This window comes from Capricornis sumatraensis, chromosome 4 (genome assembly GCF_032405125.1).
Source record: "Capricornis sumatraensis isolate serow.1 chromosome 4, serow.2, whole genome shotgun sequence".
Lineage (NCBI taxonomy): Eukaryota > Metazoa > Chordata > Mammalia > Artiodactyla > Bovidae > Capricornis > Capricornis sumatraensis.
Genome location: NC_091072.1, coordinates 128,563,473 through 128,579,743, shown reverse-complemented (window position 1 = coordinate 128,579,743; position 16,271 = coordinate 128,563,473). Strand labels below are relative to the sequence as shown.

The 16,271-nt window shown below is 40.0% G+C and overlaps 1 pseudogene; it reads left to right on the top strand.

The window, feature by feature from the left end:
• The first annotated feature begins 306 nt into the window (after positions 1 to 306).
• Positions 307 to 2,232, top strand: LOC138078733 (tigger transposable element-derived protein 1-like; annotated as a pseudogene).
• The last annotated feature ends 14,039 nt before the right edge of the window (positions 2,233 to 16,271 follow it).

The following is a 16,271-nucleotide window of genomic DNA, read 5'->3' as shown; positions in this document are numbered from 1 at the left end:
GCCGTCTATGGGGTCGCACAGAGTCGGACACAACTGAAGCGACTTAGGAGCAGCACCAGCAATATTTTAAGCTTTTCATTATCATTATATTTCTTATGGTGATTTGTGATCCGTGCTCTTTGATGTTACTATTGTAATTGTTTTGGGGCACTACAAACGATGCCCATATCAGATGACTAGCTTGCTAAATGTGTGTGTGCTGACTGCTCCACAGACAGGCCGTTCCCCCATCTCCCTCCCTCTGCTTGGGGCCTTCCTATTCCCTGACACACAACTATCAAAGTCAGGCCAATTAACAATTGTACAATGCCCTCTAAGTGTTCAAGTGAAAGAAAGAGTTACAGATCTCTCACTTTAAATCAAAAGCTAGAAATGATTAAGCTTAGTGAGGGCTAAAAACTGGGCTTCTTGTACCAGTTAGCCAAGTTGTGAATGCAAAGGAAAAGTTTTTGAAGGAAATTGAAAGTGCTACTTCAGTGAATGCATGAATGATTAAAAAAAAAAAAAAAAGGCAGCATAGCCTTATTGCTGATGTGGAGAAAGTTGTAGTGGTCTGGATAGAAGATCAAACCAACCACAGCATTCCCTTAAGCCAAAGCCTGATTCAGAGCAAGGCCCTATCTTGCTTCATTTTTGTGAAGGTTAAGAGAAGTGAGGAAGTTGCAGAATTAAAATTAAGAGCTAGCAGAGTTTGGTTCATGAGGCTTAAAGAAAGAACCAGTGCAAGGTGAAGCAGTAGGTACTGATAAAGAAACTGCAGCAAGTTATCCAGATCTACCCAAGATAATTAATGAAGGTGGCTACATTAAACAGATTTTCAGTATAGATGAAATAGCTTTATCTTGGAAGAAGATGCCATCTAGGACTTTCATAGCTAGATAGGAGAAGTCAATGCATGGCTTCAAAGCTTCAAAGGACAGGCTGATCCTCTCGTTAGGCTAAAGTGGCTGGCGACTTTAAGTTGAAGCCAATGCTCATTTAAGATCCTGAAAAGGCCCTTCACAATTATGCTAAATCTACTCTGCCTGTGCTCTGTCGGTGGAATAACAAAGCCTGGATGCCAGCACATCTGTTGACAGCATGCTTTACTGAGTATTTTCAACCCACTGTTGAGACCTACTGCCCAGAAAATAAAGATCCCTTTACTGCTTATTGACAAACAACTGGTCATCCAAGAGCTATGATGGAGATGTACAAGGTTCATGTTTTCATGCCTGCTACACAACATCCATTTTAGGGCCCTTGGAACAAGGAGTAATTTTGCCTTTCAAGTCTTATGATTTGAGAAATACCTTGTAAGATTATTGTTGCCATAGATTGTGATTCCTCTGATAGATCTGGGCAAAGTAAATTGAAAACCTTCCGGAAAGGATTCACCATTGCAAATATCATTAAGAACGTATGTGATTCATGGAAAGAGGTCAAAATATCAACATTTATAGGAGTTTGGAAGTTGATTCCAACATTCATGGATGACTTTGAGAGGTTCAAGATTTCACTGGAGGAAATAACTGCAGATGTGGAAAAACCAAGAGAACTCAAGTTAGAAGTGGAGCCTGAAGATGTGACTGAATTGCTGCAATGTCATGACCAAACATGGTTTCCCAAGTGATGCTAGTGGTAAAGAACCTGCCTGCCAATGCAGGAGACTCAGGCGTGGGTTTGATCCCTGGGTCAAAGATCCCTGGAGAAGGGAAATGGCAACCCACTCTAGTATTCTTACCTGGGAAATTCCATGGGCAGAGGAGCCCAGGGGCTACAGTCTTTGGGGTTGCAAAGAGTCGGACACAACTGAGCTACACACACAGGACCAGACATGACCGAATGAAGAGTTGCTTCTCACAGATAAGCAAAGGAAGTGGCTTCTTGAGATGGACCCTACTCCAGGTGAAGATGCTCTGATGATTGTTAAAATGACAACAAAAGAGTTTGATTAGTACATAAATTTAGTTGCTAAAGTAGTGGCAGAGTTTAAGAGAATTGACTCTAATTCTGAAAGAAGCTCTACAGTGGGTAAGATGCTATTAAATAGCATGGCAGGTTACAGAGAAATCATTTATACCAGGAAGAGTGAATCAATTCAAGCATCATCGTTGTTTCATTTTAAGAAATTGTCACAGCCACCCAAACTTTCAGCAACCAACACTGATTTGTCAACCACTCTCAACACTGAGGCAAGACTCTCCGTCAGCAGAAATATTATAACTCACTGAAGGCTCAAATGATGGTTAGCATTTTTAAGCAATAAAGTATTTTAAAAATGGTTATGCACATTTTTTTAGGCATAATGTTATAATACAATTAACAGACTACAGTAAAAGCGCAAGTGATTTTTATATGCACAGGGAAACCAAAAATTTTGTGTGACTTACATTATTGTGATATTTGTTTTCTTATGGTGGTCTAGAACTTTAAACTGAAATATCTCCAAGGTATACCTGTATATTAATTAATAAAAATTTCATTGACTATTATAACTTTAAGCACTGATTTTTAAGAAGAAATATGGTCATCAGTAAGAGGATGATATAAGCTTCATAAAGGTGTTCTTGAAATGCATCCTGATAGAATCTTAGTCTGCTCCCATGGCAGGCATCAGTAATCAATAACAGAACTCTTCCTCCATGAGCCTGACCTTTGCTAAGTAATCCTCAACTCAGTGCTCCTACTTCCCACAAAGAGCAGATTAGAATAGGCACACAAGTTGAAAACTGTTTGCCATTCCAGATTTATTGGATGGTACTTCTGAAGCTCAAATGTTGAAGAGAGATCATTGAATGCAGTGGAGAAAAAAACTGGCATAGTGTATGTCATGTCATATTTTTGGAAATATTATTAAATGTATTTTATTGCAAATGTATTTTTTTATATACTTCTGTGGCAAGTTTTTAGGGAGTGTAATTTCAACTTTCAGGAAAGTTGCAAAAATGATACAAAGAATTGCTTTACGCCTTTTATGTAGATTCACAGGTGTATATCTTTTCCTCCATTTGCTCTATCATTCTTCCTATCCATTATCTCTGCCTGTCAATCTGTACACACAGAGATTTTTCTGAGCCAATTGAGAGTACGTTGCAGCCATCATGCTCCTCTGCTCTTTTACTTAAAGTATTATTGTCACTAATTTAAAAAATACCTATGGTAATAGCTCAGATGGTAAAGCGTCTGCCTGCAATGCGGGAGACTTGGGTTCAATCCCTGGGTTGGAAAGATCCCCTGGAGAAGGAAATGGCAACCCACTCCAGTACTCTTGCCTGGAAAATCCCATGGATGGAGGAGCCTGGTTGGCTACGGTCCATGTGGTCACAAAGAGTCGGCCACGACTGAGTGACTTCACTTTCATGGTAATATTGACTTCTTTCTCTTTTGGTGTGCAGTTCTATGTGTTTTAGTACATTTAACCAAGCCATAGTCAGAATACTAAATGGTTCCATTACCACAAAGCTTTTCTCATGCTGCCCCATCCCTACCCCTAAACCCTGGCAATGTAAAAATGAGTGAAATCTGTAATCCTTTGGTACAGTTCTGTAATCCTTTGGTACAGATCTGTAATCCTTTGGTACAGTTTTGTCTTTTCCATGAAGTCATATAAATGCAATTATGCAAATATAACCTTTTGAGATGGGCTTATTTCACTTAGCACATTTTGAAACTTATTCATGTTGTATGTCACAGTCATTTGTCCTTTTATATTTTCTGAGTATTGCAATATATGGAAGTACTAGAGCTTATCCATTCTCACACTGATGCATTTGGGGTGGTTCTGTTTTTGGCAATCATGAATAGACTTGTGATAAAACATTCATGTACAAGTTTTTAAGCAATAAGATTGAATTTTCTCTACTGTAAATATCTGGGTGTGAGTGAAGTTACTGGGTCATATGACTGGTGTATATTTAAATTAATAAGAAACTACTGAACTATCTTCTAAGAGCTTCCCTGATAGCTCAGCTGGTAAAGAATCCAACTACAGTGTGGGAGATCTGGGTTCAATCCATGGGTTGGGAAGATCCTCTGGGGAAGGGAAAGGCTACCCACTCCAGTATTCTGGTCTGGAGAATTCCAAGGACTCTGTACTCCATGGGGTCGCAAAGAGTCGGAGATGACTGACTTTCACTTTCAAACTATTTTCTGACAACTTTAATTTTTTGTATAACTACTAGAAATGTATGTAAAGTTCAATTGTCATGCATCCTTGTTAGCACCTAATTTTGTCAGTTTTTGGTTTTTTATTTTTTAGTTTTAACTGTTTAGTAGGTGTGTAATTGTATTACATTGGGGTTTTAATTTGTACTATAGGCTAGTGATGATAAGCATCTTTTCATGTGTTTATTTGCCACCCATATATTCATCTTTGATAAAATATTCAGATCTTTTGCTCATTTTAAAATTGGGTAGTTTATTTTATTATTGCTGATTTTGACAGTGTTTTTCAATGTTCAATCCTGTGTTGAATATCTGATTTGATGTTGAAGCTGAAACTCCAATACTTTGGCCACCTGATGCGAAGAGCTGACTCACTTGAAAAGACCCAGATGCTGGGAAAGATTGAGGGAAGGAGGAGAAGGGGATGACAGGATGAGATGGTTGGATGGCATCACCAACCCAATGGACATGGGTTTGGGTGAACTCCGGGAGTTGGTGATGGACAGGGAGGCCTGGTGTGCTGCAATTCATGGGGTCATACAGAGTCAGACATGACTGAGTGACTGAACTGAACTGAACTAAGTTATTAACTTTGATGAAGTCCAACTTATTTTTTCTCTTCTGGATTGTGCTTTTGGTGTCATATTTAAGAACTCCGCCTAATGCAAGTTATGAAGGTTTTCTTCTAAAAGTTTTAGGTTTTAACTTTGGAAATTTTTTACAAGGTGCAAGGCTTAGATTGATAATTATATATATGTGTGTGTGTTTCAACCTGGATGCTGATTGTTTCAAAACCTTTTGTTGAAAAGACTGTCCTTTCTCCAGTGAATTACCTTTACACTTTTGCCATATTTGAGTGGTCTACTTTTGAGGTTTTTCTTCTCTTCCATTGATCTCTGTATTTTGCTTTGCAATACCATACTGCCTTTATATTCTGTTTGCTTTACACTGTACACTGTATACTTAATAATACTGTAGCTTTATGCATACATGCTAAGTCATTTCAGTCGTCCCTGACTCTTTGTGATCCCATGGACTGTAACCCACCAGGGTCCTCTGTCCATGGGATTTTCCAGGCAAGTATACTGGAATGGGTTTCCATGCCCTCTTACAAGGAATCCTCCCCACCCAGGGATCGAAGACCCATCTCGCAGGTCTCCTGCATTGCCAAGTGGGTTCTTTATAATTGGTGCCACCTGGGAAGCCCTGTAGCTTTATAATAAGTGTTAAAATTGGATAGTGTGAATCCTCCAACTTTATTCATTTAAAAATTGTTCTGGATATTCAAGTTCCTTTGATTTTCCATATAAATTTTAGACTCAGCTTGTCTGTCACTACAAAAATCTTGCTGGAATTTAATTGGAATTACATTCAGTTCAGTTCAGTCGCTCAGTCGTGTCCGACTTTGTGACCCCATGAATCGCAGCACGCCAGGCCTCCCTGTCCATCACCAACTCCCGGAGTTCAGTTAGACTCGCATCCATCGAGTCCGTGATGCCATCCAGCCATCTCATCCTCTGTCGTCCCCTTCTCCTCCTGCCCCCAATCCCTCCCAGCATCAGAGTCTTTTCCAATGAGTCAACTCTTCGCATGAGGTGGCCAAAGTACTGGAGCTTCAGCTTTAGCATCATTCCTTCCAAAGAAATCCCAGAGTTGATCTCCTTCAGAATGGACTGGTTGGATCTCCTTGCAGTCCAAGGGACTCTCAAGAGTCTTCTCCAAAATCACTTGAGGAGAATTGGCATGTTAAACTGATTCTTTCAACATATCATCATATTGATAGAATGTGTCTCCACTTAACTAGGTCTTTTCTGATTTAAAAGCATTCTTACTTTTATTATTTCTCTTCTATCTGGAAAACTTTAAATGACACTTTCTTAGAGCAAGTCTGCTAATTATATATTTTCTCAGTCATTTTTTCGTCTGAGAATATCTTTATTTTAGCTACATTCCTGAAAGATATTTTAACTGGATATAGAATTATGGGTTGAAAGCTGTTTTCCTTCAGCATTTAAAAAATGTTTCACTGCCTCCTGGCTCTCGTGGTTTTTAATGAGAAGCGTGAAGTCATTCAGGGTTTCCCTGGTGGCTCAGATGGTAAAAAATGTGTCTGCAATATGGGAAATCTGGGTTCCATCCCTGGGTCAGGAAGATCCCCTGGAGAAGGAAATGGCCAGTCACACCAGTATCCTTGCCTGGAGAGTCCCATGGAGAGGAGCCTGACAAGCTACAGTCCATGGAGTTGGATGTGGCTGAACGACTAACAGAAATGATGACGATGAAGTCATTTGGATCAAAATTATGACCACCTATATATCAGCTATTATTTTTCTCTGGCTGCTTTCAAGATATTTTGTCTTTTGTTTTTAGCCTTTTGGGTCTGGTATTATCTGGATATGAATAATTTTGAGGTTCTTTTTTTTTTTTTCTGTTTGAGTTTCACCTATTGTCCCACAGGTTCTCTCAGCTCTGCTTTACACAAAAAACTTTTAAAATCCCTATTGTTCAGATTGGATAATTTTTACTGATATCCTGAAGTTTATTAGTGAGCCCATCTAGTAAGTTTTTATTTCAGTCATTGTATGTTTCCAGTTCTAACATTTTCTTTTGGTAGTTTTTTATACCTTTTGTTTTTCTCTTGAGACTTTCTATTTTTCATTTGTTTCAAGGGTTTTTACATTTACTTATTAGAGGGTGATTTTAATAACTCTTTTAAAATCTTGGTTTAATTTCAACATCTGTGCTCTTGGCTACTGATTGCCTTTTCCCTTGAGAAACGTCAAGATTTTCCCAGTTTTTTATATGCTGAATAATTCTGGATTTGATCCTGGACATTTTGAATAGTATGTAATGGGATTTTAGGTTTTGTTTAAATCCTGTAGAGAATGTTTGCAGTTCATTTGTATAGTAGGCAATTAAACAGTTTAGGTTTACTTTGCAAGTCCTTACCTTGCCTCTTTTGGACTGCGATTCCAACATCAATTCAGTTTTAAAAATCTTTGCTGTGCTACTTGGGTCTGTCTCCTTTGTGTAGGGCTTCCCCAGCAGCTTAGCTGGTAAAGAACCCTCCTCCACTGCAGGAGACACAACAGACATGAGTTCAGTTCCTGGGTTAGAAAGATCCTGTGGAGGAGGAAATGGCTACTCACTCCAGTATTCTTGCCTGGAAAATTCCTTGGACAGAAGAGCCTGGCTGGCTACAGTCCATGGGGTTGCAAAGAGTTGGACACAACTCTGTGCCCATGCACGCAACCTACGTGTCACACCCAGTGACCAGTCTGGGACTTAGGCAGTGACTCATCTTGTTCATCAGTCCTCAATGCTGTTTAGGGTTAGTTCAGTTCAGTCACTCAGTCATGTCTGACTCTTTACGACCCCATGAACTGCAGCATGCCAGGCCTCCCTGTCCATCACGAATTCCGAGTCCATCCAAACCCATGTTCATTGAGTTGGTGATGCCATCCAACCATCTCATCCTGTCATCCCCTTCTCCTTCCCTCAGTCTTTCCCAGCATCAGGGTCTTTTCAAATGAGTCAGCTCTTCGCATCAGGTGGCCAAAGTATTGGAGTTTCAGCTTCAACATCAGTCCTTCCAATGGACACCCAGGACTGATTTCCTTTAGGATGGACTGGTTGGATCTCCTTGCAGTCCAAGGGACTCTCGAGAGTCTTCTCCAACACCACAGTTCAAAACCATCAATTCTTCGGTGCTCAGCCTTCTTCACAGTCCAAATCTCACATCCATACATGACTACTGGAAAAACCATAGCCTTGACTAGACAGACCTTAGTCGGCAAAGTAATGTCTCTGCTTTTGAATATGCTGTCTAAGTTGGTCTTAACTTTCCTTCCAAGGAGTAAGCATCTTTTAATTTCATGGCTGCAATCACCATCCACAGTGATTTTGGAGCTGCCAAAAATAAAGTCTGCCACTGTTTCCACTATTTCCCCATCCATTTGCCATGAAGTGATGGGACCGGATGCCATGATCTTCATTTTCTGAATGTTGAGCTTGAAGCCAACTTTTTAACTCTTCTCTTTCACTTTCATCAGGAGGATCTTTAGGTCTTCACTTTCTGCCATAAGGGTGGTGTCGTCTGCATTTCTGAGGTTCTTGGTATTTCTCCTGGCAATCTTGATTCCAGCTTGTGCTTCTTCCAGCCCAGCATTTCTCATGATGTACTCTGCATAGAAGTTAAATAAACAGAGTGACAATATACAGCCTTGACGTACTCCTTTTCCTATTTGGAACCAGTCTGTGGTTCCATGTCCAGTTCTAACTGTTGCTCCCTGACCTGCATACAGGTTTCTCAAGAGGCAGGTCAGATGGACGGCTATGCCCATCTCTTTCAAAATTTTCCACAGTTTATTGTGATCCACACAGTCAAAGGGTTTGGCATAGTCAATAAAGCAGAAATAGATGTTTTTCTGGAACTCTCTTGCTTTTTCGATGATCCGCATGCACAACTCAGAGATGAGCCCAGGAGTCCATGCATGGTTTTTAAGGCATGGCTTTCTGAAACTTCCTTCTCTCTATGCCTTCCCCCCAGGGAAATCTTTCCTGCTCTTAGGCACCCCTTTCCTGGTCTTCTGACTAGAAAGTCATGGCTTTAGTTTCCCTGATGTGTTGTGCCCTGCCCACAACTGTGTTTGCTGCTGGGGCCTCGTGGTGAGAGATCAGGGAGAAAAGAGCGACAGGGATTCCTCTCACACTCTTGACTCCATGGTTTCTTTGCTCAGAGAGAAGGATTTCCTCTCTCTAAGTTTTAGTCATTTGTTCTGCTATTGTTGCCTCTGTGTCACTGAAGGATTAAATAGGGGCTGGGACAAGAGAGAGAATGAAAAACCCAGAGGATTTCCCTCAGTCTTTCTGACCCATAAGAGGCCATTCTTATTTCTCTTCTTGGACAAGGAAGAGAGGACTTTTGGAGCACTTTCCATCTGCTCTGGTATACACTTGTGGATTTTAGGTTGCCTTTGAATTCAGCCTGGGAGAAACTAGATTTCAGAAAACTACCCCCAGTTTAGTGGTTCTCAGATATTTGTTTGTCTTTCCCAGTCTACCAGTTGCCATTGACTTTTCAAAGTCCTCCATACACTGTCTTTAAGGGACTCAATTGCATTCGGTGGGAGAGAGAGTGGGGTATGCTGTCTCCATTTCATTTGGAACTCAGAGAGTTCTTTGATCTTAAGTACTTCTTAAGTACTTTGATGTTGTGTTTCTCTTTCTTATTTATTTATTTATTTATTTTTGCTGTGCCACATGGCCTGTGGGTTTTTAGTTCCCTGATCAGGGATCAAACACAGGCCCTCAACAGTGGAAGCACAGAGTTCTTACCACTGGACCACAAGCGAATCCCCTCAGTGTAATATTTCTTAAGATGAAGGACTTTCTCTTATATGAGTACCTTTTAATAATCAAAATCAATAAACATTTTATAATACTATTATCTGACCCATATTCCATATTCAGATTTTATCAGTTGCCCTAATGATTATAGTTTATAGTTTTTCTTTTCCCTGGCTGAAAAACATGCATTATATTTTGTCATCATGTTTGTTTATTTTCCTTTAATCTAGCACAGTTCTTTAGCCTTCCTCTGCCTTTTGTGCCCTTGATATTTTAAAGAATACAGACAGGTTATTTTATGGGATATCTTTAAGTTTGTGTTCGATGTTTTCTAATGATTAGGTTCAGATTATGTATTGTTGGCAGAAACATGACGTGAGATGTTGTGTTCTTCTTAACATTCATTACAGGAGATACGTGATGTCTCTGTGGACCATTGTTGGGCTGTTATCTTTGATCACTCGGGTAAGATGTTGCTTAACAGTTTTCTCTAAAGTTAGTATTTTGTGAGTGTCTTTAGGGACTGGGTTCGATTATGAATATGACTACCAGGCTATAAGGAAAACTCTAGACTAGTGCTATCCTACAGAACAATCTGTGATAGTGGAATGTTCAATTCTGCACTGTCTAATATGGTAGCCGTTTGAAATGTGGCTAGTGCAACTGAGATCATTTGAGGAGTATAGTTTGAAGTTGAAAGTGTCCAGAGAAATACCATTTCCTAAAGCTATGGTTTTTCCTGTGGTCATGTATGGATGTGAGAGTTGGGCTGTGAAGAAGGCTGAGCACAGAAGAATTAATGCTTTTGAACTGTGGTGTTGGAGAAGACTCCTGAGAATCCCTTGGACTGCAAGGAGATCCAACCAGTCCATTCTGAAGGAGATCAGCCCTGGGATTTCTTTGGAAGGAATGATGCTAAAGCTGAAACTCCAGTACTTTGGCCACCTCATGCGAAGAGTTGACTCATTGGAAAAGACTCTGATGCCGTGAGGGATTGGGGGCAGGAGGAGAAGGGGATGACAGAGGATGAGATGGCTGGATGGCATCACTGACTCAATGGACATGAATCTGAGTGAACTTCAGGAGTTGGTGATGGACAGGGAGGCCTGGCGTGCTGTGATTCATGGGTCACAAAGAGTTGGACACGACTGAGCGACTGAACTCAACTGAACTGAAAGAGTTTTTTCATACCTTGATTTCCTAAAATGCTCTGAGAAAAAAAGTTCCATGGTCAAATAAATTAAGAATCGATCTACAGAACATACTTAGTGAAACACAGTGCAATATGGCAGCATAGAGTATTTTTTCATTTGTCCTAGAACTAAGGTGTGGGGGAAATTGTCAGGTAATTATTTTGCAAATCCTCCCAAAACTTAACTGGCTTTTATAAATTACTTGCTGAACAGAATAGCCAAGTCAGTGGCAGTGATGAGATTTACACCCGACTCCAGAAGTTGAGGTTTTTCTAGTACATCAGAAATGGTAATGGAGAAAATGATATTGACATTCAGGTTGCCTCATGAGACTGTCTAAGGGTGATGAAAGCAAGAGTCTTCAAAGACTTATTTCTAGTGCTTGGATTTCATCTTCACGGTGCAAACCCAGGAAATGTTTAGCATTCTCAATATGACATCATCCCAGTCTTTCTAAGGGAACTAATATTAATATTAATGGCCTCTGTCAATGCACAGCATAGCTATTGAGAGTGTGTTTCTTTCTGTTTAAATAAATGAAATCTCAGAACAGAGTAGTAGGCTGATGCCTTAGTGAAAGTCATTCAGAGCATCCCAGCAAATATTCTCATGCAAATCTAGTCAGCACAAACGGGTCTAAGTGTCTCTCAAAATCACACAGGTAATGAGTTACTGAAGGGAACATAGGATGATTGGAGAGTATGAGGAAAGGAGGCTTGGAACCAGAGAAAGGAGAACAGTGTGCAGAGACAAAGAACTCTTGAGCAGAGACTAGAGCCCGCAGTTGGCTGGTTTGAATTAGAGGGGAGTGAACTTTGTGCCTTGTCTTCTTTCTCAAGCTCCTTTGGGAAACTCTTTGCTGAGCCTGGGTGGGTTGGAGAAATTTCATTCCTGTGACTGAAACTGTTGTTTTGACTGGCTCACTCTAGCAGCTGAGAGCTGTAGTTTGAAGAATTCTCAAGCAAAGGGATTGTGTCTAGTTGATGAGCTCAGAATTCAGATAAGATCTCGCAAGTGGTACCAAAAGTCATTAGTGTTGTCTGAAGCCATAATTCTTGAAGGTAATTGGGTTTAAAAGCAGAAGTATTTCGGAGATTGATTTCCTCCTCAATAAAAGTAGATTTTGCTTTCTTTTTGGGTACACAGTGGAAGTTGTGACCCAGAAATGCCCCTCTAAGACATTACAGATGGCTATTTTCATGTGCTGTTTGGCAGGTGTTCAGGAAAACCACAGGGGAAAGTTGGCTTTGAAATGGCTATGCTTTAAGGTATATGGTGTGATACTTTGTAAAGATTCATTTTCTTGCCAAATATAACATTCAGTTACCAACTGGAAGTGTAAAAGTTCATATTTTCATGAAAATCTTAGCAATGAGTTTAACAGGGCTACTTAATTAGGTTTCATTTTTTCCATTCCTCAGTGCCTACTTACTTGACCGCTAGAGGGCATTGTTGGCAGTGATATCAAGAGAAAGTAAAACAAAGAATTTTGTCTATTTTTTCCTGAGGTTTTTTTTTTTCCCATTTTCATTTCAGCAGTAAATAATAATATACATACAAAGGATATTTTATTTGCTATTTTTCTTCTATTTTGAACCCCAGATACTTCTAGCCTTTTGGTGAGTTAATGTAATAAAAAATAAATCATAATTTTTTTCAGGTTTTTAAAAAAAATTCTAAATATGTGTCTGTCGTTTTTTTTCTCCTCCAATGTTATGTATTCATGCAGATTTTCTTTTGGAATATTATTGTGCAGTTAGGGACTCATCATTATGCCAAACAGTGCAACAATTTAATTTTCCATATCATACTTTTCCTGATATTTTCCCAAAAATCAGGGCTTATTTATAACAGGCAAAGTCTCTTCTACACACTGATGAGGGGCTATCAAAATCTAAAAATAGTAAGAGAAGTTCTTTCCATTTTAGGACAATTGTATCATTCATCAGAAGTTCTTTATGTGCAAAGTCTTGCCTCTAGAATTCATTTTATTAGACAAGACCCTTTAGTTGCAAGTAATGGAAACCAAATCAGGCATGCTTTTGCAAAAAGGGAGTGGTGATTTATTGTCAGGAAACGGAGATGTCTCATGGACTGTGGCCAATACAAGAACTGGAAACTAGACATCAGGACACTCTCAGTCTCCTGTGTTTGCTCTTCTCCATGTCATTACTTCATTCTGCTCTCTGTATATATGTATTCTCCACTTCTCACATCTCCACGGCCAAGTGTGACAATAGAGTGAGTGAAAATGACAGAAGGGCTTTTGTTACCCAAGAAGAAGTGGTCCTGGTCCTAGCATTCTGGCTCCCTCTGGATGGTGCATTATTGAATGATGTGGTGATGAGTGGATCCCATGGTCTTGGATTCACTCCCACATCTTCTTCATGGTGAAGTAGGTCTCCTGGTTGGATGCCTTACATGGGTGTCCAGGCCTGTGGTTGAGGCACTGCATAGGCCCCTGGGCATGATGCTGGCTCAGACTCTGGTATTTATGTCTGTCCCTGTGAGGATGAATGGCTGGCCTTTCCAGGATGGAGGGGCTGCATGTAGTCAACTTGCTACTAAGTGGCTGGTTGACTTCCTTGTGCAATGATGCTATATTGGGGGTTCAGTGTTGATCTCTGTTGCTGCCAAGTTGGATATTCAGAGGCAGCAGTAGTTGGATTGGCCTTAGTGAGTGGGGTTCATGCTCTTGGGCTTACATATAACTTCTGTTTCTACCACCATATCCACTCTGTTTGTGTGTCTATTCGCTTGCTCTGTGTGATTGATGACAAAGGCTGACTAACATCAAGTGACTATTCATTTTGTCTCCTTGGTTGTTCAGAGCTTTTCTGTAGTAGATGCTTTCTGGTCTGTATCCACATGTAATACACAAGTCTTCACCCTTTATGCTGGCACACACCTATTTGTCTACCCACAGGCTTCCTTGTCTCTTGTATATAAATATTTACATCCTCACCTTGGATCACTTCTTCCATCCAAACGACCAGTTGTACTGTGTACCAGTCTACCATTGAGAAGAGTTTCCTCTCTATTTTCTTTCCAGATCTAGAACAGAGTTGCTGAAGTTTTAGTTTGCATTAGAATTAGCTGAACAGCTGTTCAAAACATAGATTGCTGGGGACTTCCCTAGCGGTACATCTGCCTACCAATGCAGGGTACACAGGTTCAATCCCTGATCTGGGAAAATTGCATACCATGGAGCATCTAAGCCCGTTCTAGAGCCGGAGTACCGCCAACTACTGAAACCTGTGTGCCCAGAGCCTGCGCTCTGCAACAAGAGAAGCCACCATAATGAGAAGCCTGTGTACTGCGATGAAGAGTGGCCCCTGCTTGTTGCAACAAGAGAAAGCCCTCACGCATCTGGGAAGGCCCAGCACAACCAAAAATAAAGTAAAATAAATAATTAAAAAAAAAAAAAAAACCATAGGTTGTTGGACTCAACCCCCGAATTTCTGATTAAGTAGGTCTGGAATGTATTTCTAACAAGCTTCTAGGTGATGCTGATGCTTCTGGTCTGGGGACTGTACTTTGAAAACCACTGCTCCAGAGATTATAAAATGCATTCTATACTTCTTAGAGTCTTTAAGTAGTATTTTACCACTTCATGAACAATATAAAAAGCTTATGTCATGAAAACTGCCCTAGTTATGATTATTCTTCTTGCTTCTATTGTCATGTATTTTACTTCTACCTATGTTATAAACTCTATTACATGTTATTGTTTTCATTGTGTTTGCTGTTTTTAATAGTCACTAGTCTTCTAAAAAGTTTTGAAGGACTTGGTCTTTTTGCATTTATGCTAGATTTATTCTCTCTGGAGCCCTTCATTTTTTTTTTTTTTTTAACTTTCATGCTTCGATTTGGAATCATTTCCTTTCATCTTGAAGAACTTCTTTTAGGATTTTTTGTACTGCAGATCTGCTTGTGAAAATTTTCCTCAGCTTTGGTTTGTTTGAAAATATCATTATTTTATCTTTACTTATTTTCTTATTTTTAAATTTTATTTTATTTTTTACTTCTTTTTATTTATTTTTAAATTTAAATTTATTTATTTCAATTGGAGGCTAATTACTTTACAATATTGTATTGGTTTTGCCATACATCAACATGAATCCGCTAGGGGTATGCACGTGTTCCCCATCCTGAACCCCCCTCCTACTTCCCTCCCAGTACCATCCCTCTGGGTCATCCCAGTGCACCAGCCCCAAGCATCCTGTATCCTGCATCGAACCTGGACTGGTTATTCGTTCCACATATGATGTTATACATGTTTCAGTGCCATTCTCCCAAATCATCCCACCCTCTCCCTCTCTCACAGAGTCCAAAAGACTGTTCTATACATCTGTGTCTCTTTTGCTGTCTTGCATTACCATCTTTCTAAATTCCATATATATGCATTAGTATACTGTATTGGTGTTTTCCTTTCTGGCTTACTTCACTCTGTCTAATAGGCTCCAGTTTCATCCACCTCATTAGAACTGATTCAAATGTATTCTTTTTAATGGCTGAGTAATACTCCATTGTGTATATGTACCACAGCTTTCTTACCCATTCATCTGCTGATGGACATCTAGGTTGCTTCCATGTCCTGGCTATTATAAACAGTGCTGCGATGAACATTGGGGTACACGTGTCTCTTTCAATTCTGGTTTCCTCGGTGTGTATGCCCAGCAGTGGGATTGCTGGGTCATAAGGCAGTTCTATTTCCAGTTTTTTAAGGAATCTCCACACTGTTCTCCATAGTGGCTGTGCTAGTTTGCATTCCCACCAACAGTGTAAGAGGGTTCCCTTTTCTCCACACCCTCTCCAGCATTTATTGCTTGTAGACTTTTGGATCACAGCCATTCTGACTGGCGTAAAATGGTACCTCATTGTGGTTTTGATTTGCATTTCTCTGATAATGAGTGATGTTGAGCATCTTTTCATGTGTTTGTTAGCCATCTGTATGTCTTCTTTGGAGAAATGTCTATTTAGTTCTTTGGCCCATTTTTTGATTGGGTTGTTTATTTTTCTGCAATTGAGCTGCAGGAGTTGCTTATATATTTTTGAGATTAGTTTGTCAGTTTCTTCATTTGCTATTATTTTCTCCCATTCTACAGGCTGTCTTTTCACTTTGCTTATAGTTTCCTTTGTTGTGCAGAAGCTTTTAATTAGGTCTCATTTGTTTATTTTTGCTTTTATTTCCAAACTTTTAAAAATGTACTTAATTTTATTCTATTTGACTATGCTGGGTCTTTATTGCTTCACAAGGGATGTCTCTAGTTTCGGTGACAGGGGGCTATTTTTCGTTGTGGTGCATGGGCTTCTCTTTGCAGTGGCTTCTCTTGCTGTAGAGCATGGGCTCTAGGGCTACAGGCTTCAGCAGTTTGCAGCATGAAGGTTCAGTAGTTGTGGCTTGTGCACTCTAGACCACAGGCTCGGTAGTTATGGCACATGTACTAAGTTGCCCTGAGGCATGTGGAGTCTTCCCAGACCAGAGATCAAACCCTTGTCCCCTGCACTGTCAGGCAGACTCTTAACCACTGGATCACCAGGGAAGTGATGATCCCCGTTACTTCTGAAGGATATTTTCAC